The following is a 24,939-nucleotide window of genomic DNA, read 5'->3' as shown; positions in this document are numbered from 1 at the left end:
TATAAAATAGTTAAGTCGACTAAAACTAGAATCCTCCTTAGTCAGTCTACCGACCCTGGCATCCTACTCTTAAAACAGGTCATAAGGACCAAGAAGCCAAACACTCGATTCAAACATCGCGGCCCTTGGCTAACTTATGACCTGTTTTACCTGGTAACATCACCCTCTCTTTCGGCCTTATTTGACTCTTCTCAAACTTAAACCTGCTAAATTCAAAATTTAACCCCCCTGAAATGACCCGTTTGTTAAGAAGGAAGCTCCCTACCTCTTAAAATATTCTTCTTCGCACAAATTTACTCCGATCAGACAATTTGATTTTTATTAGAGTAGCGAAGAGGGGGTTTCATCCCTGACGTGAAGAGTTCATTCCTCTTCACGACAGATTGTTTTTTTCCCCGCCAGTGCACATGATGGAGATTTTCCGACTCCTCGGCTACGTCGCGGAAACAGATGAGTAGAGGGGCATAGTTTTCGTCCCGGGACTCCCATGTACTCGCTCTCAACGAAAAAAAAAAACGTTCGTGATAATTCGGTCTGTTATGTCTGTCTGAAGTTTTACGTCGTGTGCGACGCCTCGCTTCTGGGATGGGCCCCCTTCGGGTAAGCACTCTTGAATTCCGTTCCGGCTAAAATTTCTGCAATGTTCGATTGCTATTTTGTATAGGAGTCTGCCCTAGCCTAACCTAGATTCGCCAAATTAATTATTTATGACGCCTTAGCTTTTCAGCTGGGCTTGCCTGTTTGTTTTCGAGGCATTCCCATTTCTTATTTCACAAAATATGTAGATTGTAGTTTGATATATTTACCTTGGAGTTTGCCTCGGGTAGTTCAGTGTCACTTGGTGTACGCTAGAGTTCTGAAGAGTACGTTTACTTCACTGTAATTGCATTGTACAACTGGATTTGTAACTAGATGTATAGTTGGTTTGGAATTTTGTAACTTGTACGTAGATATTATCAAAGAACCTCTAAGTTATATGTATCACGGAGCTTATAGTTCGTAAGTTGCAAGTTCGTGGAATTGGTTTCGGAATGTATTTGTAAAATTTCATTTGTAAATAATATTTTTTTGAAATTTAAGGATCACGACGAATTATTTCGGAATCTGCAACCTAAGCCATGTCCATGCCCTCAGTAGGTCGTAGTTCCTTCCACCTTCCTGCTTTATTGTCCACTAGTTGGCCCTACTGATATTTACGTATGTTTTGGTCGGCGGAGATCCGCGTAATTTCAGTTAAGGTTTCTGAGTGTGTAGTGGTTCTGATGTGCAGTTGCTCTCACCTTCCCCCCTTTACTGTGTTTAGTGCTTTGTTTTGTGTAACCACCGTAGAAAGATTACATTTTATATATTATACCATATTTTGCGAATGGAAAAAAGGTCTGACGGATAAATAAGCAAGTACAGTTTTCTGATATACTGTTATATTTACCCTAGTTTGCTAATATAAAATGTGCATTGCAATTACAAAACAACAATAATGAGTACGATATAAAAATAATAATTTTTCAATAATAATAGTAATGATTACAACAATGAAAATGGAAGCTCTTATGAAATTTTATTTTAATTGATAAATTTTGTTAAAAGTTACTAAAATGTAAAAATATTGTTCCATTTACCACAAAAGACTTCTGAGAAAGAGAAAATACAGATTTCTAAGCAGACAACTTTACTAATATGTAGACAATCTTACGTATTCACGCAAATTTGAAATACGCGGGAACATGCGCTAGGCCGTAAAACGAACTTCAGTCATAATGAAATGTAAGAAGTTGTTTCGAATGCATATGTCAATAATATGTTCATTTACGCATAAACTTATAACATATCATAAAATATCGAAAATATCACTTTCGTCAAGCATACGTTTGCCGCGAGAAGCCATGTTTTAGGCCCCGTTCACAATGCAAACGTAACCGTAAACTTAACGACGTAACGTAGCCGTAAAATTAATGTAAAATTTGTGGTATTCACAATGGAGGAACGTAACATTAACGTAAAGCGTACACAGCAGCCAATCAAAATACTGCCATGTTATTTAGTACGGAAGTCGGGTTTTGGACTATCTCGCAGTTTTATATTTCAATACCTCGATGGAATCAAACAACGTGGTAGCAGAATTCATATTACTTCAAACATCTATTGCTTTGCTGCTGGGAAAAGGCGATCTAAACAACGGTGCAGAAAATGGATTCATCCCTTGAATCAAAAAAGGTTACCTCAGTGCGATTTCGGTAATCTAATGTAAGAAATGACCCTCATCAGTTCGTTTTGGACATGTGGATGAAACCTGAACTGTTCGCCTTTCTTACGATTTACTTCCCCTTTTCTAATAAAAAGAAATGTAAGGTCTCCTTTACCGACATCTATGCCCCTATCTATCACACCCCGATGAGATGTATGGATCTATTTGTTTGGATGATATCGTTTTCGTAAACTAGTAGTCCGTATAATGTTACGAAATATACAGGGACACTGTTTTATTTATGACAGCGATTGTCTCTCGTCCGTTCGCCAGCGTTGCGAGCTTGTCTCCCGCCATTTACCGTCAGATTTCATTGCTACAGGATATTTATTTCCACCTATAATTTTTCGGTACAGCGTGTTTGTAATTCTTTCTCCAAAGATTGTTTTGAAAGAGAATTACAAGTGTTTCGTCGAAAGAAGTCATTATATCGTGCACAAAATACAATGTTTACCTCTGCTCTGATTGGCTGGTTCTTAAAGTTAACGTAAAATTAACCGCTAGAGCTTGGAGTTTGCAATCCCTTAATTTTACGAACTCGCAGTTAAGTTTACGTCGGCGCATTGTTAATGGTTTCATTAGATAAGATGGCCGTTAACTTCTGAGTTAACGTTAATTTTAAGTTTACGTTACGTTTGCATTGTGAATGAGGCTTTAGAGTTCACTGAGTGACAACATCTACTGATGTATGTTGATCGAAAATATCGCAAATTCTCTGACTTAGACATATGATACTGCCATGTGCTTAAATACTATCGTAGCCAATACATGAAGAAACACGATGTAAACACCAGAATGCGTGCATAGCTCGTTCTCGATTTTTAGTGAATTGTCAAACCTTACTACGGGCTATGCCCGCAGTGCGGCCTGAGCGTAATTTCGGCCGCCGCGAGCTATGCTCGCTGTTAGACGGGAAAGAGTTAAAAACTGACATGAATTCAGTCTTGGAAAGGCTAATTTTCATATCATACTCATGGCACCTATTTTCAAGATCCAGGCTTGCGGCACAATCCGCCATTAAAACCAGGCCACACTGCTTACTACATTTCCACCTAACTGAATCCCTCCCTGCCCCTTTCAGCAGATGATCCACGTAAACTATGAACAGCAAAGATGAAAGATTACAACCTTGTCTAACCCCTGTATGTACCTAGAACTCAATTTACCATCAGTTCTCACTGCAGCCGAATTGTCAACATAAATGCCTTTGATTGCTTTTAATAATCTACCCTTCATCCCATAGTCCCCCCAGTATGGCGAACATCTATCCTCTCGGTACTCTGTCATATGCTTTCTCTAGATCTACGAAATATAAAAATAACCGTCTATTCCTCTCACAGCTTTCAATTACCTGGCGCGTACTGAAAATCTGATCCTGACACCCAGGTCTGAAACCACACTGGTTTTCATCCAACCTCCTCTCAACCACTGATCGCACCCTCCCTTCCAAGATGCCAGTGAATACTTTTCCTGCTATACTGATCAATGAGATACCTCAATAGTTGTTGCAATCTTTCCTGTTCCCATGCTTATAGATACGTGCAATTACTGCTTTTGTCCAATCAGAAGGTACCTTAGTGACACTCCATGCTAATCTTATTACTCTACGAAGCCATTTCACCCCTTGTCTTCCAATTATATTTCACCATTTCAGGTCTAATTTCATCTATTCCTGCTGCTTTTGTGACAATGGAGTTTATTTACCATCCTTTCCACCTCCTCAAGAGTAATTTAACCAACATCATCCTTTCCATGAGCTTGGTTGTTCGCGACGCTCCCAGGAAGGTTTTCTTTTATGTTGAGAAGATTTTCAAAATATTCCTTCCATCTGTCCAGTCATTCTCTGGGATCTATAAGTTACCTGAATTACCCAAACACTATTCATTTCCTTTTACCCTCCCTTCTTAAGATTCTTGTCCAGAAAGATTTCCCTGCTGCTTGACCGAGCCTTTCAGCTTATTACCAAAATCTTCCCAAGACTTCCTTCTGGAATAAAAAAACTATTTGTCATGCTCTGTTTCTTTCATCTGTGTACAATTTCCTGTCTGCATCACTCCTTGTGTGGAGTCATTTCTGATAAGTCTTCTTTTTACGTTTACAAGCTGCTCTTACTTCTTCATTCCACGATGTTCGCTTTTTCTCATTTTTATACACAGTTGTTCCTAGACATTCCCTTGCTGTTTCTACTACAGCATTGCTGGATGCCACCCACTCTCTTTCTATATCCTGAACCTGCTTACTGTCCATTGATTGGAAATTTTGACTATGGTAATCATATCTATGTACTTCTGTCTAATTTCCTCATCCTGGAGATTTTCTACCGTTATTCATCTGGAGACAGATTTCACGTTCTCTATCCTAGGTCAAGAGATCCTTAATTCATTGCAAATCAGACAGCGGTCTGTATCATTGAAAAATTCCTGGATAACCCACACATTCCTAACTTCTTCTTCTATATGCCTTGCCCTGTCTCCCGGACATTGGCGATCAGTATGGACAGTGTTCTTCGATCATCAGCAACACGGTTCGTATTCCAGTCCAGTCTCGAATGTTCTTGAGACATTTTTATGTCTATTCCTCACTGTCCTTCGATTTTGCCCTTTAAAATGAGGTGTAATATTGCATATCTTTCACCACATAACACATGCCCCAAGTAAGCAAATTTCCTGCATTTGATGTTAATCAGTAGTTCTCTTTTAGAGTTTGCTCTCTGTATTATTTGTTCGTTAGAGACGTGCTCTATCCAGGAGACTCTTAGCATGAAACTACATTTCTAGAGCTTCCAGCCTTTTTTGTGGTGGTTATTTTTAAGGTCCAACTTTTAACTCCGGAAAGCAAAATTGACAAAACATAACAATTAACCATGCGCTGTCTCAGTTTTAAATTTAAGGTGTCATCACACAGTAAAGCCTTCATTTTCTCAAATGCTGATCTTGCCATTTCTATATGGGACTTAATTTTGAGATCTGGGTTTAAATAATCTGATATCCAACAACCAAGGTTTTTAAATTGGTCAACTTGTTGGATTTGTTGACCTTTCAGTTTCATAATAGATTTAACTCTTCCTCTACTGAAAACCGTTAGTTTAGTTTTCTTAGTGTTGATTGTGAGACCCATTTCTTCTCCAACTGTGTTAAGCTTGCCTAAGTACAGTTGACGGCTTTCAATACTACTGGCAAGAAATACCGTGTCATCTGCATGTCTGAGTGTGCGTATTAGTTCTCTGCTGACCTTGATTCCCACTTCTGTATCTGTTACTGCCTTAAATACAACTCCCGAGTAGATGTTGAATAATAACTGGGACAAAACATAGCCTTGTCGAACTCTTCACCTAATTTCCATATAGTCAGATGAATCACCATTAATATTCACCAGAGCTTTTTGATTCCAGTAGAGGTTTTCCGTGATTCTTACATCTTTACTGTCAATTTCAGTTCATTGGAGTATTCTGATGAGCTCATCGTGTTTTACTCTATCAAATGCTTTTTCGTAATCTATGAAGCAGGCAAATACATCTTTCTGTTGGTCCCAGCATTCTTGGAGAAGAGTTCTTAATCCAAATAAAGCCTCACGAGTTCCATAATCATTTCTAAATCCAGATTGGGTATCTTCTATCTGGTCTTCACATTTCTTTCTTATTCAGGCATGTATAATTCTCAGGAAGGATTTTAACAAATGCCTCAAAATTATTTCAAAATTATTGGCCCATCTGTGTATTTATGATTGACATGTACTCGTGGTCGGTTATCAAAAAAGATGTCTGTAATATATTTATCCCATGTTTTGAGTCTGTCAATATGATTTATAATAGGTTTACCAAAGTGATCTTCTAAAAAATGGGGCATCTTCTGCCTGAAGGTCCCAGTTACTTCTTTGATGACTGTATGCATATTAAAGTGTCGTGCTTTTCATTGAAAGTCTCTATACGGTAGTTTTACATTTTTCATTCATCCGATCCTGTTTAGCTTTTTAATTTCCCTTCGAATTTGATTATTAATCTGCCAATATTGATCCTTGTTGGATTTAACACTCCTGCGTTTTTCTATTAAATCCAGTATGTGTTCTGTCACCCATTTCTTCTTGTTTCTATTGTATGGCTGTAGGTGTTTTTCTTTGCTTACTATCAGGAGAGTGGTTTCTATTTCCTTCCACTGGTTCTCTACCTGTTGACTGTTAAATGCTAGTTACTTTAGTTCTTCATTGTGGTCATGAGCAACTTCTTGTTTTATTTGACAATTCCTTATTTTCCTCACATCTATTCTGCTTGAATGTTTGTTTTTATGCAAAGCTTTTAATTTAATTTGTGCATCAGCGACTAGTGGGTTATGATCGGAACCTACATCTGTCGCTGGATATGTACTAACCCTTTTAATAAAGTTCCTGAATTTCTTATTAATGAGGATATAATCAATATGATTGCGTTCCGGAATGTCATGCTCATTATCAGCTGGTTTATTTATCCGTGTCCGAAATCACTACAATATATTTACAACTACTCTATTTACACTTTGTTTTTCCAGTATTCAACTGTCGAGATGGCACATTCATTGGCTTCCACCAAATCCTTCATACTACATGGTTTAGGCAGATTTCTACAGATGAGAAGTTGTCCATGATCTTGCTTTTCACCGCACTCACACAAATCTTGATCACTATATCTGTCGCTTTTCAGGTTGGTTTTACGTGTCACTCCAGATCTTAATCTGTTAAGTGTCTTCCAATGTCCATACTGAAGATGATTTCCTGCAGCTGGCTTCTCTTTCATGTCCCATAATCCTACAGGCAACTTCCTTCTCCAGAGTTCCTTTCGCCGAGATTCGGCTGATGATGGGATTGACATTGCTGTTTGTAGGAAGCTCTTCCTCGATTTCAATCTTGATGGGTGGGCGTGAAGTCCAAACATTGGATGTCTTGGATCTGTTTCTTGCTTCTTCTTCTCAATCCAAGTGTACAGTCTGGAAGTTGGTACCATGTATTAGTCATGACCATTTCATTTTCTTGACAGAACTGATACAACCAGTCTCCATGATCATTAGATTCGCCAGGTACCCAATTTCCCACCAAATCTTCAAGCTGTCCTTTTCTGATCTTTGCATTGAAATCTCCCGTTATTACTGTTACATTATCACTTTTCATTGCTTTCAGGATGTTTTGCAAGTCTTTGTAAAAGTTCTCCACCTCATTATCTTATTTTTTTATCTGCTGTGGGAGCATATACTTGTATTATGTTGATGTGGAAAGGGTGACCATGTAGTTGCAAGAGCATAAGTCGATCTGATATTGGAAACAAATTGGTGACATGTTTCACAATTTCTGACCTCACAAATATTGCTACACCATTACGGTGATTTTTACCAGTGTCAGGACTGCCAGAGTAATATAAATTCCCATCATCTCTTTTGCATGTACCTCTATGGCCATCTTAATTCACTTACCCCAAGAACATCAATCTTTAACCTTTTTTATTTTTTTAATTGTATTTTCCAGTTTGCCAGCCGTGAACAAACTCCTCACATTCCATGTTGCTAATCTCATTTTATATGTCATTTCATTGAACCAGAAGATTCTTAGCACCCCCTGCCCATTTAACGGCTGCCCGGGACTAGGGGTTTCTGCCTGATTAACTCTATCTATAATGACATCCTGGGTAAAATATAACCACAGTGGTTTACCGTTGCCTTCTCTGGTTTCTGTTCAGCCGCTCCTAACCTGGGGTACAGACGCTGTCGATAGCCGCCCCTAACATGGAGAACAGACGCTATCTATATGATATAATCCCGAGTATTGGGTCGCCTCCTCCGACTTTTACACTATACTGTAGGTCTCCTGCTTCACCATAGTTATCGTTGAGGTCTTCACACATCACCCTGTGCTAGGGCCTTCCATATTTATGACCCGTAAGGAGAGGGTGTCCCAGCATTTTAAAGCCCCCAGGATTTGGGCTACCTGTTGGTCCACGGATCCAAAGATCATCCCAATACGGAGCCCCTATCCGTCACCTGGAGACGCGCTCTAAAGGGGTCAGGTTCCCCTGGTTACTTATTGGAAGTTAACTCCATCCTAAGAGATTTCCTTAATTCAAAGTTGGTTAAGATATAGTCTCTTATTTACCATCTAGTGCCCCTACCCTCTCATGTGCAGCAGTGAACAGCCTTATTTGTAGCTGTTAAACCCATACTAGCACAGGGGGAAAAAAAAATTTCTAGTGCCCCTACCCTCTCATGTGCAGCAGTGAACAGCCTTTTTGTAGCTGTTAAACCCATACTAGCACAGGGGAAAAAACTAATTTAAACTACACGGCACCTTAAAACCTTAACAACAAATAAAACATCAGATGAACTGTGTCAATACAAATAAATGAACATCAGGTTGGGCAACGTGACGACTAAGTTAAAGGAATGTGGAGCGGGTCTGGAAAACCTACCAGGACCATTGGGATATGAAGGCTGCGGGTTTCCAGAAAAATCAACGGTGATCCCTTGATTCACGATATTATTTTCCAAAATAAACATTACAAAGAAAATTTGGAACAAAATCCATCTATCCAAACAATCCAGTTATGCTATTTCTAAAATACAAATTAGATGTAGTTGCCGAGAGCTTTCCTCTTAGGCCAAGAGCTTAACTAAAGATATCATAACGTAATGCAACTTCCACGATACAATTTTGAGCCTAAGAGGAACCACAGGATACAAATACAATATTAAATGAAAGTTAATGCGCTTTCTGACAATTGTGCCACATAATGGAAATAGGGGGAAATCAGAAATATTTAAACTTGGCGCAGAGGCCAGTTCAACTTGCATCTGAGTAACTGAGTGGCGAGTCTGGGCGAGTAGGGTAAACTACTATGTGAAAATACAAGCAAACATTAAATATAAATTAAGGTGGAACTGAAACCAACAGTGCTTACCCCAAGGTAGCCCATCCCGGGAGGGAGGATTCGCCGACGTGCGTCTGATCACTGGACTGACGAGAAAACTAAAGACCACGAAATCTCGCCTCACTCTCTTAAGAAGGCGAGGTTGGCCCCAGTGTGATTACCGAGTGACCAATCAGATCGCAGGAGTTTTCCTATCGCCACCCAGACCCACCAACCAAAACCCTTTATCACGTCGCGATGTTTTCACAATATTCTAGAACATCACCTAACTCTACCTGCGAACTTTCCCATCTTCCAAAATTAGTAAAGACATGCTTCTAGAATCGACAGGGGCTGACACACTGTTCTGAAAGTCTGCGTGACAAAATTTTTCGCACAATAATAATAATAATAATAATAATAATTTACAAGCCAGTAGTTACATTTCCAAATTTAGATAGATGAAGGGAATGCACATAAAATATTCTACAATAATATTTTACACCATCTAGTAAACCTTTCTTGACACAGACATATTCCACAGGTCTCAACCATGATTGTTAAGGTGTCAAGTCCCTATGGTCTGACAACACGATTAGCCAGTTCGAGTACAGTCGATGGTAAAAATGTTCAAAATCAGAATGCTATCTCGCGGGTAAGACAGATGGGGGTATGCACTTTCTAATCACTAGAATGCATGTCAAAAGTCTAGGTTCAATTCTAAACTTCTCTGCAGTGTTCATATGGAGTAAAGGCATATGATTCTGTTGATGGCGATTTGTCGACTGAATGATGATGTTAAGCCTTGCACAGACCCCTTGGTGTTATTCGACAAGAGTAGGCTATGTGCTGACACCAGGTTTCACCCTCTCCCTACCTCATCACACACACACACACACACACACACACACACACACACAGATTCGCAGGTCGCCTATGGATGTCAAATAGAATGGACCTACACCGGGCGAGCCAAACATGTCCTTGCACAGTCCTGCCACTAAAAGACATAGACCTACATAGAATAATGTTTAAAACTTGAAATTCTAACAATAAAATAAAAATAAGTACCGGTATTGAATTAGATATGGTTGGGCCCCATTCGTAAGTTTTTACTTTCATTCATACACTTTGGCTTGGCGCAGACTAATTGAATAATAGATCAATCAATCAATCAATCAATCAATCAATCAATCAATCAATACTGATCTGCATTTAGGGCAGTCGCCCAGGTGGCAGATTCCCTATCTGTTACTTTCCTAGCCTTTTCCGAAATGATTTCAAAGAAATTGGAAATGTACTGAACATCTCCCTTGGTAAGTTATTCCAATCCCTAACTCCCCTTCCTATAAATGAATATTTGCCCCAGTTTGTCCTCTTGAATTCCAACTTCATCTTTATATTGTGATCTTTCCTACTTTTATAAACGCCATGCAAACTTATTCGTCTACCAATGTCATTCCACGCCATCTCTCCGCTGACAGCTCGGAACATACCACTTAGTCGAGCAGCTCTTCTTTCTCTCAATTCTTCCCAACCCAAACATTGCAACATTTTTGTAACGCTACTCTTTTGTGAGAAATCACTCAGAACAAATCGAGCTGCTTTTCTTTGGATTTTTTCCAGTTCTTGAATCAGGTAATCCTGGTGAGGGTCCTATACACTGGAACCATACTCTAGTTGGGGTCTTACCAGAGACTTATATGCACTCTCCTTTATATCCTTACTACAACCCCTAAACACCCTCATAACCATGTGCAGAGATCGGTACCCTTTATTTACAATCCCATTTATGTGATTACCCCAATGAAGATCTTTCCTTATATTAACACCTAGATACTTACAATGATCCCCAAAAGGAACTTTCACCCCATCAACGCAGTAATTAAAACTGAGAGGACTTTTCCTATTTGTGAAACTCACAACCTGACTTTTAGCCCCGTTTATCAACATACCATTGCCTGCTGTCCATCTCACAACATTTTCGAGGTCACGTTGCAGTTGCTCACAATCTTGTAACTTATTTATCACTCTATAGAGAATAACATCATCCGCAAAAAGCCTTACCTCCGATTCCACTCCTTTACTCATATCATTTATATATATAAGAAAACAAAGGTCCGATAACACTGCCCTGAGGAACTCCCCTCTCAACTATTACAGGGTCAGACAAAGCTTCACCTACTCTAACTCTCTGAGATCTATTTTCTAGAAATACAGCAACCCATTCAGTCACTCTTTTGTCTAGTCCAATTGCACTCATTTTTGCCAGTAGTCTCCCATGATCCACCCTATCAAATGCTTTAGACATGTCAATCGCGATACAGTCCATTTGACCTCCAGAATCCAATACATCTGCTATATCTTGCTGGAATCCTACAAGCTGAGCTTCAGTGGAATAACCTTTCCTAAAACCGAATTGCCTTCTATTGAACCAGTTATTAATTTCACAAACATGTCTAATATAATCAGAAAGAATGCCTTCCCAAAGCTTACATACAATGCATGTCAAACTTACTGGCCTGTAATTTTCAGCTTTATGTCTATCACCCTTTCCTTTATACACAGGGGCTACTATAGCAACTCTCCATTCATCAGGTATAGCTCCTCCGACCAAACAATAATCAAATAAGTACCTCAGATATGGTACTATATCCCAACCCATTCTCTTTAGTATATCCCCAGAAATCTGATCAATTCCAGCCACTTTTCTAGTTTTCAACTTTTGTATCTTATTGTAAATGTCATTGTTATCATATGTAAATTTTATTACTTCTTTGGCCTCAGTCTCCTCCTCTATCTCGACATTATCCTTGTAACCAACAATCTTTACATACTGCTGACTGAATACTTCTGCCTTTTGAAGATCCTCACATACACACTCCCCTTGTTCATTAATTATTCCTGGAATGTCCTTCTTGGAACCTGTTTCTGCCTTAAAATACCTATACATACCCTTCCATTTTTCACTAAAATTTGTATGACTACCAATTATGCTTGCCATCATGTTATCCTTAGCTGCCTTCTTTGCTAGATTCAATTTTCTAGTAAGTTCTTCCAATTTCTCCTTACTTCCACAGCCATTTCTAACTCTATTTCTTTCCAGTCTGCACCTCCTTCTTAGTCTCTTTATTTCTCTATTATAATAAGGTGGGTCTTTACCATTCCTTACCACCCTTAAAGGTACAAACCTGTTTTCGCATTCCTCAACAATTTCTTTAAACCCATCCCAGAGTCTGTTTACATTTTTATTTACCGTTTTCCACCGATCATAGTTACTTTTTAGAAACTGCCTCATGCCTGCTTTATCAGTCATATGGTACTGCCTAACAGTCCTACTTTTAAGACCTTCTTTTCTATCACATTTATTTTTAACTACCACAAAAACAGCTTCATGATCACTAATACCATCTATTACTTCAGTTTCCCTATACAGCTCATCTGGTTTTATCAGCACGACATCCAGGATATTTTTCCCTCTGGTTGGTTCCATCACTTTCTGAATCAGCTGTCCTTTCCATATTAACTTATTTGCCATTTGTTGGTCATGCTTCCTGTCGTTCGCATTTCCTTCCCAATTGACATCTGGCAAATTCAGATCTCCCGCTACAATCACATTTCTTTCCATGTCGTTTCCCACATAGCTGACTATCCTATCAAATAATTCCGAATCCGCGTCAGTGCTACCCTTTCCCGATCTGTACACTCCAAATATATCAAGTTGCCTATTATCTTTAGAAATGAGCCTTACACCTAGAATTTCATGTGTCTCATCTTTAACTTTTTCGTAGCTTACAAATTCTTCTTTCACCAGAATGAACACTCCCCCTCCCACCCTTCCTATCCTATCTCTACGATACACACTCCAGTGCGGCGAGAAAATTTCTTCTTAGTTCTGTCTGTTAGAACATGACACCTGTCCTGTGCGAAATCGGTACGAGTCACTCCAGGTAACAATGGTTCACGTGTAGTTTTCTCACTTAAACAGTGTTTTATTCAAATTACCAGCAAAAATTCATAATTGAGGTCCCACTGCATTATTTATATTTAAATTATGGCGCCCCCTCCCATCAACTAGTGAATACAATATTCCAACTGTGATAGATCATGCCAACCCTGCTTAATTCACCACTACACCGCTGGATATATTCCTTGAACAGTCCAACTCCTTGGCTGAACAGTCAGCATCGCAGCCTTAAGTTCCGAGGGTTCTGAGTTCGACTCTCGGCCGGGTCATGGATTTTAGCCGCATCTGGTTAATTCCTCTTCATCACACTACACTATGAACCACTACAGAAACACGCCATAGTGAACAGACACCTATACAAAAGGTCTGCGACAGAAAGGGTGTCCGGCTGTAAAACACGACCAAGTCCCCATGTGTGACACAGAGAAGCAGCATTTCACCACGTCGCTCTAGCCATGTGGTTTGGCTTGCTCTCAGTCACTACTGTGATAACATTTGCAGTAATACTGTGTTAGCTGTGTTGTTATTGCTTCAAATGTTTGTAACGTACAAGCTTTCAGTCAGTCAAAAATACTAGTTAAAACATAGACATCACTGTATCATGTCTGTAAAAAATAAGATATATATTTCCTTCTTGACAAATTACGTGTTTGTTTTCCGAATATAGTATTACGTTTCTTATTCGTTTATTTTTGTTAGTTATCAGTAGTTAATCCGTGGCAAGTTGTTCAATTTCTTAGTTTTAATCTTGAAGTGTAGCATTAACAAACTGCATGAAATAATACAAATATCCATGTGGGTAATGTTCTATTCTGTACTATATCATAACTTTCTTATGACTGACTGATGGATATAAGTTATTCCCTGACAGCAATTATTTCTATGTTGTGCATTTAATGATATATCAGCAGTTGATGGTTTTGTTACTGATTATGAGATCTCATATTTATCAGCAATGCCATGTTCTGTCTTTGCTGAAATTATTAGCTTGAGATTATGAACAGGTCAAAGTTCAGTGGATTGCATTAGGCCAACCTTTTTTATTAAACTCTCAGCCTGTATTAAAGGATGATATGTTGCAGATGGAGGTAACTATGGCAACGCAGCACACGTCATAGTTACTGCTTTCGCCGCTGAAATGTCTCGTGGGCCCTAGTGTAGTTGCCCGAGACTTCACATTGTTCGCAAACAATATATTCATTACACATGCCATGCCTAAATAAAATAGTTCTAAAGTACACAATATGCACATAAATTAAGCAATAAAAATACTAGGCCAAACATTTTAAATATCACAATTTTGCAGCAAATATCATCAATAAGAACAGCTTTCGTTCATAAAATAAATTAAGGATTTTAAAAGAAAAGAAAACAAAATGTATAAGGTTATTTCTCTCCTGAAAACAACCAGTATCACATTAAAATATTTAGTACTTTTATAAAGAAAATCGGAAGAGCCATACAGTAGTGAACTTCGGAAATAATTCTTCATACTAATTCCACCAGTGCTCAACTTCTACACTTGTGTTCAGTACAGTTGCTAAAAAAAAAAAAAAATGAACAGAGAAAAAGCATGAGCACCACATGGTATCTTATAAGTTCCTTGTAGGTACTCTTTCCTCAGAAAAAACTGAAGGATGCCCGGACAGACGGGTTAAGCCACACTTTCTTTAAATGGAGGAAAATAGAGTTTTGTGAGATGCTGAAAAAAAAAAAAGGAATTATCTGCATTCATTTTTATGAACATAAGGCTCAAACATACAGTATAAATTTACGTATTTTATTACAGACTTATTTTAGCAAACCCAAAACAAGACAATATCGATGATGATAATAATAATAATAATAATAATAATAATAATAATATTAACAAAAGGACATTAACATTAAATTTCTTCAATCCTTCACAAAGCTATCTCCAATAATATTTATATTCACTACTAACTCAAAAATATTCACTGAAATTTTTCATTTAACCCTTTTTAAACATGATTACACCAAGTTTATTACATTTCCTAACTGTATTTATCCCAGAAAATTTATGGTTGAAGATGTTTTTTAGCAGTAACTTAGTCTTAGCACACGGTTAGCTAGATTCCAAAAATGAAGGAAAAGTTTCTCACGCCCATCAGTAGGTACTTTTATCGCAACACTATTTTACACAACCACCTTGTGATTTCGGCATTTTCACATCATCTTTATAGTTCGTACGCTTTTCCCCACTATTTTGTTTCTTTTCGAATTCTTTGCACCAGTTGTCTGGATTGCCTTTCCTTTTCCGATAATTTCCACTACTTTTCTCATTTTTGACCGCATTTCTACTTTTTTAAATGTCAAGAATTTAATTTTAGTCCATACTGAATCGAAATTTACAATGTTGATTAAGGATAAAAGGTTTCCACCTGTTCAATACATTAACATAGTGACTTAATTAAAATATCACATATTTATTATTATCATTATGGTACTGGTTTCGGCACCTCCTGTGCCATCATCAGCCAAGGAAAAATTGCAAGGTTTTTTGGTTATTACATGAAATATTTGTACAGTATAAAAACATATACAGAGCATGCTATCTATGTTGCAAAGTTTTACAATTATGTATATACATTAAAATCTATGTGATTAAAATGCAAAGACCAATTAATCTTTGTGGGATGTTAGACACGCCATAAAACACAACACTTTCTTTTATGTCAAAAAAAAAATTTACAGCTAAAATATACGTGAATGGCCTTGAAGACTACAAAGTGTTCCTTTAATTTTTTTTTTTTTTTTTCTGTCTTTAGACACTTTCTAATGTACTGAACTAACTACCGATTTCTAGAACATTGTTCCTTTTTTATGTGATTAGAATACCTAATCATTGTTCATATTAATGTAAAACAGTTCCTCATAATATGTAATCCTGAATTTTCTATAATATACAGATTTTTTCTGTTAGAATGTCACAGTCTTTGTGTAGCTATTCTAAAACATTTCATTCTTGATATGTTTTAAGCATAAGCTCTGCATTTTAGTGTTCTTTGAAAGTTAATGTAAGGCTGAGGCCGTGCGTTGATAGACGAGATCTTGAGAATTTCCTGTTCCTCACATACACTACACTAGGCCACTTTGTATTAGAGGTCCGTGTTGGTTCGAGATCGCTATTAACTTGTTAAAATCCACCTGATATTGAAATTATATAACCGGCAGCACAGCGACAAGTAGCAGCGAGCCTAACAAGGTCATTGACAGCAGAGAGCAGAACACGTTTGTTTATTCAAACTAGCACAAGAATACTTCGGTCAAGGTTAAATTTTGGCAACCAGTCGAGCTGAAGAGTTTGACGGTTAGAAAGCGACCAGCATGGTCATCGCGTAACCAGTAGCAGAGTAGCAGATTGACAACAAGGAAGGAAGGAGGACATATTGTTTGGGTTCAGACCAATATCACATCATTTTAATTTTGGATAAATTAGATGGAATGAAGAATTGGACGAGATTAAGAGAAGATATTCTGATTTATGAGAGGTCTAGAAAATTATAGCAGACTTTAAGAAGAAAGAAGAGTGCAGAAACATTTTAAAGGATAACTAATTTTATAGATGTTATTTATTATTTTACGAATTGATATTTATTATTTATGATTTTACGATTTTAGGATAAGGACTATTTTATAGATGTTATCTATTATTTTACAAATTGATTTATTTAAGGATTTCCACTAAATGACAAGTAAATGTTAAATTTAGACAAGAAGAAATATTTATTCTTTCAGATGTAAATAAGGACATAAATTAACATATAGAGATTAATTTAATAGATTTCATTATTTAGGAAAATTCCAGTAAAATCTGGAACAAATGACATAGTAAATAGGAAAGGTGAAACTATGAGAAATTGTTGTAACAATTTTGAAAATTCATATATACTTGTTATATTATACCATTGTACCATAGTCCAAGGATCAATTAATGTTTGGCACCGCTGAAGAAGAGAGCGGTGGCTCTCGATACATGTACATGTACGGTAATTAAATAAAATAAAATGTATACAGTATTGACAAGGCGGTGAAAATATTTTTTTACAGAAATTCTTCCGAGATACGAATGTGCATCATTGTCCAGCTTGCCTAATAGCCACCGACAGAATTCCATTCGAGCTTTGAAATCTCGCCCATGGAGCTCTTGGTGTAGCTCAAGATGGCACGGGTGAAATTTATGATCATGCAGTATTCGCCAGACAGACGGACTTGTCATGCATTCGCCCTTGTACTGATGTGTGGATTATTACGAGCAGCCTCCAGAACGGCCTCTTCTGTTTCACCCAATGTAATGGGCCTATTGCAGACTGGTGGCTGGTTGGAAATCACGCCTGTTGTCCTTAGGTGTCTGAACACGGCGAAACATCATAGTAGCCGGGTGTCGCCTGTCAGGATGCCGTTCTTGGTACAGGCGTAGTGCCTCGCATGCGTTTTGTCTTGCATCTCCATAAATAAGGAGCATATCTACGTATTCCTCTGTGGAAAACATGCCGAATGACAGCAGAGATTGCAATACATTCAGGCCCTAACCAGCGGAGTATGTGCAGGGCACAAGATGAATAACAGTGTCATTCTACTGTTTGAATGTGGCAAATGTGGGCCTGTGTTTACATATTCAAACATCATACCAATGCAAAAATATTTGAATAATGCAGGATTCGAACCGCCGCAGGCACATTCCGTCAATTGCTAAGCAAACGCCTAACCACATCCGCTATGCTACACTGCTGGAAACATGCTGGTAGTACGACGAGAGCAGAGTACATACGCCATCCGGTTCAGTGTTTAAGACATTAATTACTGCACTGTTACCTAGTTTTATGCACTGATTCCCCTCGTTACACCCGGTCACGAGGCACAACATTAACATAGTTACATGGTAAAAGGACGTTGCTACATGATTTCAAGGCGGCATGTTCTGGGAACGGATGATATAACGTTTTGCTAGGGTTCAGAATCGTGTGCAAAATATGCTCACTGAACATCAGTACCATACAGTACCCCATAACCACATGCACATTAGTTGGGGTACAGCAAAAGATACTGGAAGGGGGCTGCTGAATCACAATGTATAATTTCATAATCATTTAAGTTCTAAAGATATGTATGTCAACCCCTCGGTCCCGTTTCCTGATACAGGATTGGGGAGGAGGTGACAGGAAATTATATAGTAGAATTATTTATAACAGTATTAGGGAATAATATTGTCGTGTGCTGTTTATACATTTCTTTCAGTTACCGTGCTATAGTGGAAGCTGCCCGTATTCTACTTTCAGTTTTAAAAATTTCAGACTAGTTCGAGGGTCTGGAGGAATGTGCACTTATTCTCGTGAGAATAAACGAGAAGAGAAATGGGCTTAATCTTTTCTCATCATTCTAGACGTAATGTCAGCTGTTTCCTCACTTTAACTTCAGAAGAATGCTACGAAGGTACAAAGAACAGTCCACGGCTGCATCCTTCCCAAACTAGCCTATTCAACTAAAAACACAGAGACCAGAATATCAGGGACTTCTCATGTATTAAGGAAAAGGGGTTGCTGATCACAATGTCCAAAGCCCCTAAACTGGCGCAATAGAAATATATGTGGCCTAGCACTTGAAGTATGTACCGCACTGTCTCAGTATTTTCAAGTATGGTAAATACAGAGAAAACCACATCCGGCATGGCATCTGTCCCGAGCTGCGGCTAGAATCCCCGACCTCCGAACATTAAATATCCTGCAAACTATCTTATCTAGGAAGGTGAACAACGAGATAAATTAGGTCAATATGCCTACTGATTACAATTATGACAGCGAAGTGTAATAGGTCCGATCTTCGCCTTCAATACTTAAGCTTGCGAAATCGAATCGCAGCATAGTTACAAGTAAGCTGGCCTTCAAGAGTGGTTAAATATGAGATGTACCGGTAAGCCTACTCCCGGGTCTCTTAAAATGTATTGTTGAACATATAGAATATTGTTATTAGATAGGTTTTACGTCGCACCAACTCAGGCAGGTTTACTATGACGATTGGATAAGGCTGGGAATGAAGGCTTAATGGCCGAAAGTCAGGTTCAAACCCACCACCTTTCGAATTCAAGCTCACAGCTGAACTAAGTAGAAGTTACATGTTGCGCAACTGACTTTTACTTGTATCCAGAAGCACAATGCACTTGAGTGCAAGGATTAGACCACAGAGAACGCAACCAGAGGGCACACTGAAGAGAAACTATACGGTTCATTCAACACGTGTATTTTTAAATAAAAATCTTGTATCGATTGAATTACAGTAGGTCCTGTAGGCTAAGGTTACCAGATATCCCCATTTTCCGCACGTTCATGGGACGAAATAGGTACTATAACAAGGGTGAAGTAGCCCTTCGCCCTGTCATGCCACCAAGACTGAGAGGCAAAGGCTCTAATACACAGCAACATGGCTTGACAATAATTCCTCTCTTATCCCTTTTGCTGGGAGGTTACTGCCCTCAGGTAATACAGAAGGAATGTAACCAATGTAACATGCAATCTGTATGTCGTCTTCAACTAGATAAGTCTGCGACGGGTCACAAGAGATCTCGCGCCACTTCTTAAGAGTTAAATGTACGGTATTTACACTGAATAACAAAATAGTTTCAAGTTTTAGGGCTGGTTTCATCATTTCAAATATAATGCACATGGACTATTAATCACGACAATTTGACCCTTAAAAACAATAATCACTATATGACTAGAATTGTTCTACTTTGAAAATCGCACGGAGTTTCAAGTGTTTCAACTTCTATCAGCAGTTGTAATTTAAGAACAATATACTCTAGTGAAGTCATGACAGGCTTAGCAAGCCAGTGATGGACATTAACTCACTTTCAAAGAAACAAGGAACGATAAAGCAGACGGATGTAACAGACGACAACCCTGGCGAGGAACAGGATTACGAATTGGCACACTGAATATACAAACATTGACCGGAAAAGTAGAAGAAGTTGTAGACATGATGGAAAGAAGAAAACTGGATGTACTAGGGCTGGCAGAGACTAAGTGGAGAGAGCTGCGGAATGGTTTTCAGTTGTACTGGATAGGAAATGATGAGGGGAAAGCGAAATGGAGTAGGAGTGGTAGTGGTAGTAAGAAATGGATTGAAAGAGGAAGTAAAAGGGTTAAGTGACAGGTTGATAAGTCAAAATAACAGTCAAAGGTAAAACCTGGGAAATTGTACAAGTGTATGCTCCACAAGCAGGATGCACGCAACAGGATCAAGACGACTTAGAGGAAGAATTGGAGAGACAATTGAATGGACAAAATAACGTGGTAATGGGGGACTTGAATGCCCATGTAGGCATGGGAAAGAAGGGTTATGAGAACGTGCTTGGAGCAGAAGGATGGGGAAATAGGAATAAGGAAGGAGAAAGACTACTGGATTTGTGCAAAAGAAATGGGATGATGGTCGGGAACTCGTGGTTCAAAAAGAGAGAAAGTGTAAGATAACGTGGTATAGCAGTGACTGGTCTAGGAGATCCATTGTAGATTACATGATCTACGACTGGAAAATGAAGAGGAATGTTTAGATATAAGGGTAATACCATCAGAGGCCCTAGATAGTGACAACAGACTACTGGTAATGAAACTGAGAACAATGACGGAAAGGAAGACAACAGAGAAGCAAGAAAGACTCAAAAATACGGGAACTGAAGGAAAAGAAAACCAAGGAAGAATACCACGAAAAAATAAGATTGAACGTATCAATGGATGATACAAAAACAGGAGAGGAGGAGTGGGAAAGGTTCAAGAGGACACTAGTAAAAACTGCACAGGAAGTTTGTGGGAGAACTAGTGCCAGGAAAAGATGAAAGAAGACGCCATGTTGGAACGACAGAGCCAAAGCGGCAGTTAGGGAGAAGAATAAAGCTTTCAGAGTGTGGTTTCAACAGAGGACAATGGAGACAAGACAAGAATATAAGACGAAAAAGGAAGAAGCTAAAAAGTTTGTAACAGATGAGAAGAAAAAATGGATGAAAAAAGGACAAATATGGTTGAAGAGGATAGCAAAGGAAATAAAAAAGAACTGTATGGAATGGTCAAGAGTAAGAGGAAAGATGTTATAATGATAGACAAAAACAGAAATGAAGTGCAGGAAATGGAGAAACTCAAAGGAATGTGGAACGAGTATTTTGAAGATTTACTAAACCCAGAAGGATGCACTGAGGAGGGAAGTATAAGCAGGGAGGAAATAAGAAATATGGAAGAAGAAAAAGACTTAACATAGGCAGAAGTGGAGCTAGCACTGGGCAAGATGATAGGAGGGAAAGCCCCAGAGTTAGATGAAGTGAGTATTGAGATGGTGAAGGCAGCAGGAAAGGTAGGGAAACAGTGGCTTTATCGTGTGTTGAAAGTAGTATGGAAGGAAAGGAAGACCCCTGAAGTTCGGAAGAAGGGGGTAATCATACCCATTTTCAAGAAGGGGAATAGAAAAGAGTTTAAGAACTATAGGGGAGTCACATAGATATGCCACTGTGCAAAGGTGTTTGAGAAGATTTTGGAGAATAGAATCAGAAAGAGGGTGGAAGAAAAGTTAAGAGAAGAGCAGTATGGTTTCAGATCAGGAAGGTCCACAGTAGACCTTATATTCGCAGTAAGGCAACTACAAGAGCGCCATTATGAATGGGGTAAGGATCTTGTGATGGCCTTCATGGACTTCGTAATAAACAGTGGATGGAATAGTGACAGGAGTGGCAAGGAAAATTGGAGAAGGAAGAATGAAAGTGATGTTTAATGTTATTTGCTTTACGTCCCACTAACTACTTTTTAAGGTCTTCGGAGACGCCGAGGTGCCGGAATTGTCCCGCAGGAGTTCTTTTACATGCCAGTAAATCTACCGACACGGGGGCTGTCGTATTTGAGCACCTTCAAATACCACCGGACTGAGCCAGGATCGAACCTGCCAAGTTGGGGTTAGAAGGCCAGCGCCTTAACCGTCTGAGCCACTCAGCCCAGCGAAAGTGATGTTTTGCAGATGACCTGTTAGTCTGGGGAGAAAAGGAAGAGGATATCCAGGAACAGTTAGATGCTTGGGTAGATGAGGTGGAACAACATGGAATGAAATTTAATGCCTAAAAGAGTGAGATAGTGATCACAACTAGAAAGAAGGAGAGACCTACAAGGGGGATAATGCTTGGAGGGGAACAGCTTAGGACGGTAAGAGAGTTTCAAGTACTTAGGAAGTATCATAGAGGAAAGTGGAAGAAATGATAAGGAAATAATCAAGCGTGGAGGGCAAGCAGGAGCATTCCTAAAAAGTGTCAGAGGCCTGGTTTGGAGCAAGGATGTCCCTCAGAGAAGCAAAAGGGTGATATACAGGGTGTACTATATACCTATTCTGACGTATGGAGCTGAGACTTGGGTAATGAGGCAGAGAGCCGTGAATAGAATACAGGCAAGTGAATGAAATTTCTGAGAAGCAGGATAGGAGTGACAAAATGGGATAAGATGAGAAATGAGAGGGTTCAAGATATAGTAAAAGAAGAGCCACTACAGAATAGGATAGAGGCATCTAGACTTAGATTGTATGGACGCATGAGGAGAATGACAGAGGAAAGGATACCGAGGAGGATGCATGAAATGGAGATAACAGGTAAACGGCCAAGAGGAAGACCCAGAGACAGGTGGATAAAAGGAGTGGAAGAGTGTGTACAGAGAAGAGGAGAGGACTAGGGAGAAGTGGTGGGAAGACAAGAGGAGATGGAGAGGCTTATGTTCCAAACAAACCCAGCCAACAGCTGGAAACTGCAGATGATGATGATGCTCATATAAGCCCACCGTATTTCAAATGTAGCCTACACCCATGACTAAGAGGCCTCCTGCTCACTGAGCAGTGAACATACTTTGCAGTATTTCTAAATTACTTTAAGCGGCAGAGTAATTCAAATTGCTCTTGCTGTGTTACAGTCCTTTCCAAGTTTCTTTTGACACTTTGGGACATGCGATGGCAGGTACCATAATATGGAGGATAAATGTACGGTGGAGTGAACTTGCACTGTCTCAAGCGAATCTCTTCTCTGCCTCTCCAGCATTGACATGGAACATTATCTGTGAACTTGGAAGATTGTTGTACATACAGTATTATTTATTTACTACAAATTCCTCCATACGGATAGGGTTATGTATTTAGAAAGAGAAACAGTGGGTTCGAACCCCACTGTCAGCAGCCCTGAAGATGCTTTTCCATGGATTCCCACTTTCATACCAGGCAAATGCAGGGGCTGTACCTTAATTAAGGCCACGGTCGTTTCCTTCCCACTCCTAGCCCTTCCCTGTCCCATCGTCGCCATAAGACCTATCTGTGTCGGTGCGACGTAAAACAACTAGTAAAAAAAACGTTTTTCGGTAGTAATTTAAGGACAAAATAGGCTACTACCCTCTTCCAACAGGTAAATCTGACATTTGCGAGACAACCCCCCCCCCCCCTTTTCTTCCACCAACACAACCTAAAACTCAGTAACTGAGATCTTAAAATAAACGCCATGCCGTACGTATTAATTCCCCAAATGTAAAACTTAAGTAATCTTGAGTGGAATTAGTTTTCTTTTCCAGTAAGAGTTACAGTGGAATGTCACGACTGCAGAAGGTGCATGCCTGAATTCCTTGAAATTAAGACTGCATTATACTGTACATTCAAATAATAATAATAATAATAATAATAATAATAATAATAATAATAATAATAATAATAGTGAAGGTATAGAATGCGACGTAGTACACTATCCTACCTTTCTTCGCATATGTTATAGCTCACCTAAAGACGGGGACGGATAGTGTAGTCTCAAAATCCCAGTTGATAGGTAAACGTTGCAAACACCAGCCACAAGGTTAAGAGTTAGGCCTACACCGGTGCATTGTTTACATCAAGCACTTTCATACAACCCTAATCAAGAGTCCATAAGACTACAAACAAGGCACAACCAGCATAATAAATTTATCTCCACTGCATTCACGTAACAATTCACACTCGCCTTCCAGCGAAAATCCACTGACATGAGCCATCCCATCCCAAACGGAATCGTCAATCTCCGCCCACTAGTGATGGGTAAAGTTGCGTCCGGGCGTTGCCTACAAGCACCGCCGTCTCGATCCTCTTATACTGCGTGCTCTATAATAATTTAAAAAAAAAAAAAAATAAGCGAGCATTTTTCGAATACGCTGCGACAACATTTCTCCGCTAGATGGCAGACATTGACGCACAATGTTCTAAAACTTACTGTAATGACGACAGTCTACAAAACACTATGCAGTATGGTCATATGTTCACTGAAGCTGGTAAATTACATCAGTAATATTAAATATCGGTAATATTACCTGTGTTAAGTCGCAGTTGGCCTCTTCATGCACAATTTAAAGATTTTCCTTTTTGTGTTCTTGCCAACGCAATACAAATTCCGTAATAGAGGTCTTACGAACTTGGTTAGGATAATATCACTAACAGTTTGCTGATGTTCCTTGACCTCAAACTGTAACAAAACACATTCGGAAAGGTTTTTTTTTTTTTTTTTTTTTTTTTTTTTTTTTTTTTTTTTACGTCGCATCGACACAGATCGGTCTTATGGCGACGATGGGATAGGAAAGGCCTAGGAATGAGAAGGAAGCGGCGTGGCCTTAATTAAGGTATAGCCCCAGCATTTACCTGGTGTGAAAATGGGAAGCCATGGAAAACCATTTTAGAGCTGCCGACAGTGGGGTTCGAACCCACTATCTCCCGGATGCAAGCTCACAGCTGCGCGCTCCCAACCGCACGGCCAACTCGTCCGGTATTCTGAAAGGGAAGACGTAGCAAGTCCTCGTATTAGAGTACGTCCAGGATGCACGCTGGTTG

General features: G+C 39.1%; 1 protein-coding gene across 5 annotated transcripts in view; it reads right to left on the bottom strand.

Annotated features, from left to right (window-relative positions):
* LOC136863422 (32 kDa beta-galactoside-binding lectin) overlaps nt 1–24,557 on the bottom strand; it is a 297,029-nt gene extending 272,472 nt beyond the window's left edge. For 3 of the 5 annotated variants that reach the window (XM_067139831.2, XM_067139835.2, XM_067139834.2), the window contains exon 1: nt 23,866–24,136. The gene's annotated coding sequence lies outside the window, so the exon portion shown is untranslated. Of the gene's footprint in view, nt 1–23,865; nt 24,206–24,425 lie in introns of those variants that run through there. The other 2 variants (XM_067139833.2, XM_067139832.2) reach the window with 2 other exon arrangements.
* Nucleotides 24,558–24,939: the final 382 nt, after the last annotated feature.

Source organism: Anabrus simplex, chromosome 2 (genome assembly GCF_040414725.1).
Source record: "Anabrus simplex isolate iqAnaSimp1 chromosome 2, ASM4041472v1, whole genome shotgun sequence".
Lineage (NCBI taxonomy): Eukaryota > Metazoa > Arthropoda > Insecta > Orthoptera > Tettigoniidae > Anabrus > Anabrus simplex.
Note: the sequence above shows the minus strand (reverse complement) of the source record. Positions and strands in the feature narration are given on the sequence as shown.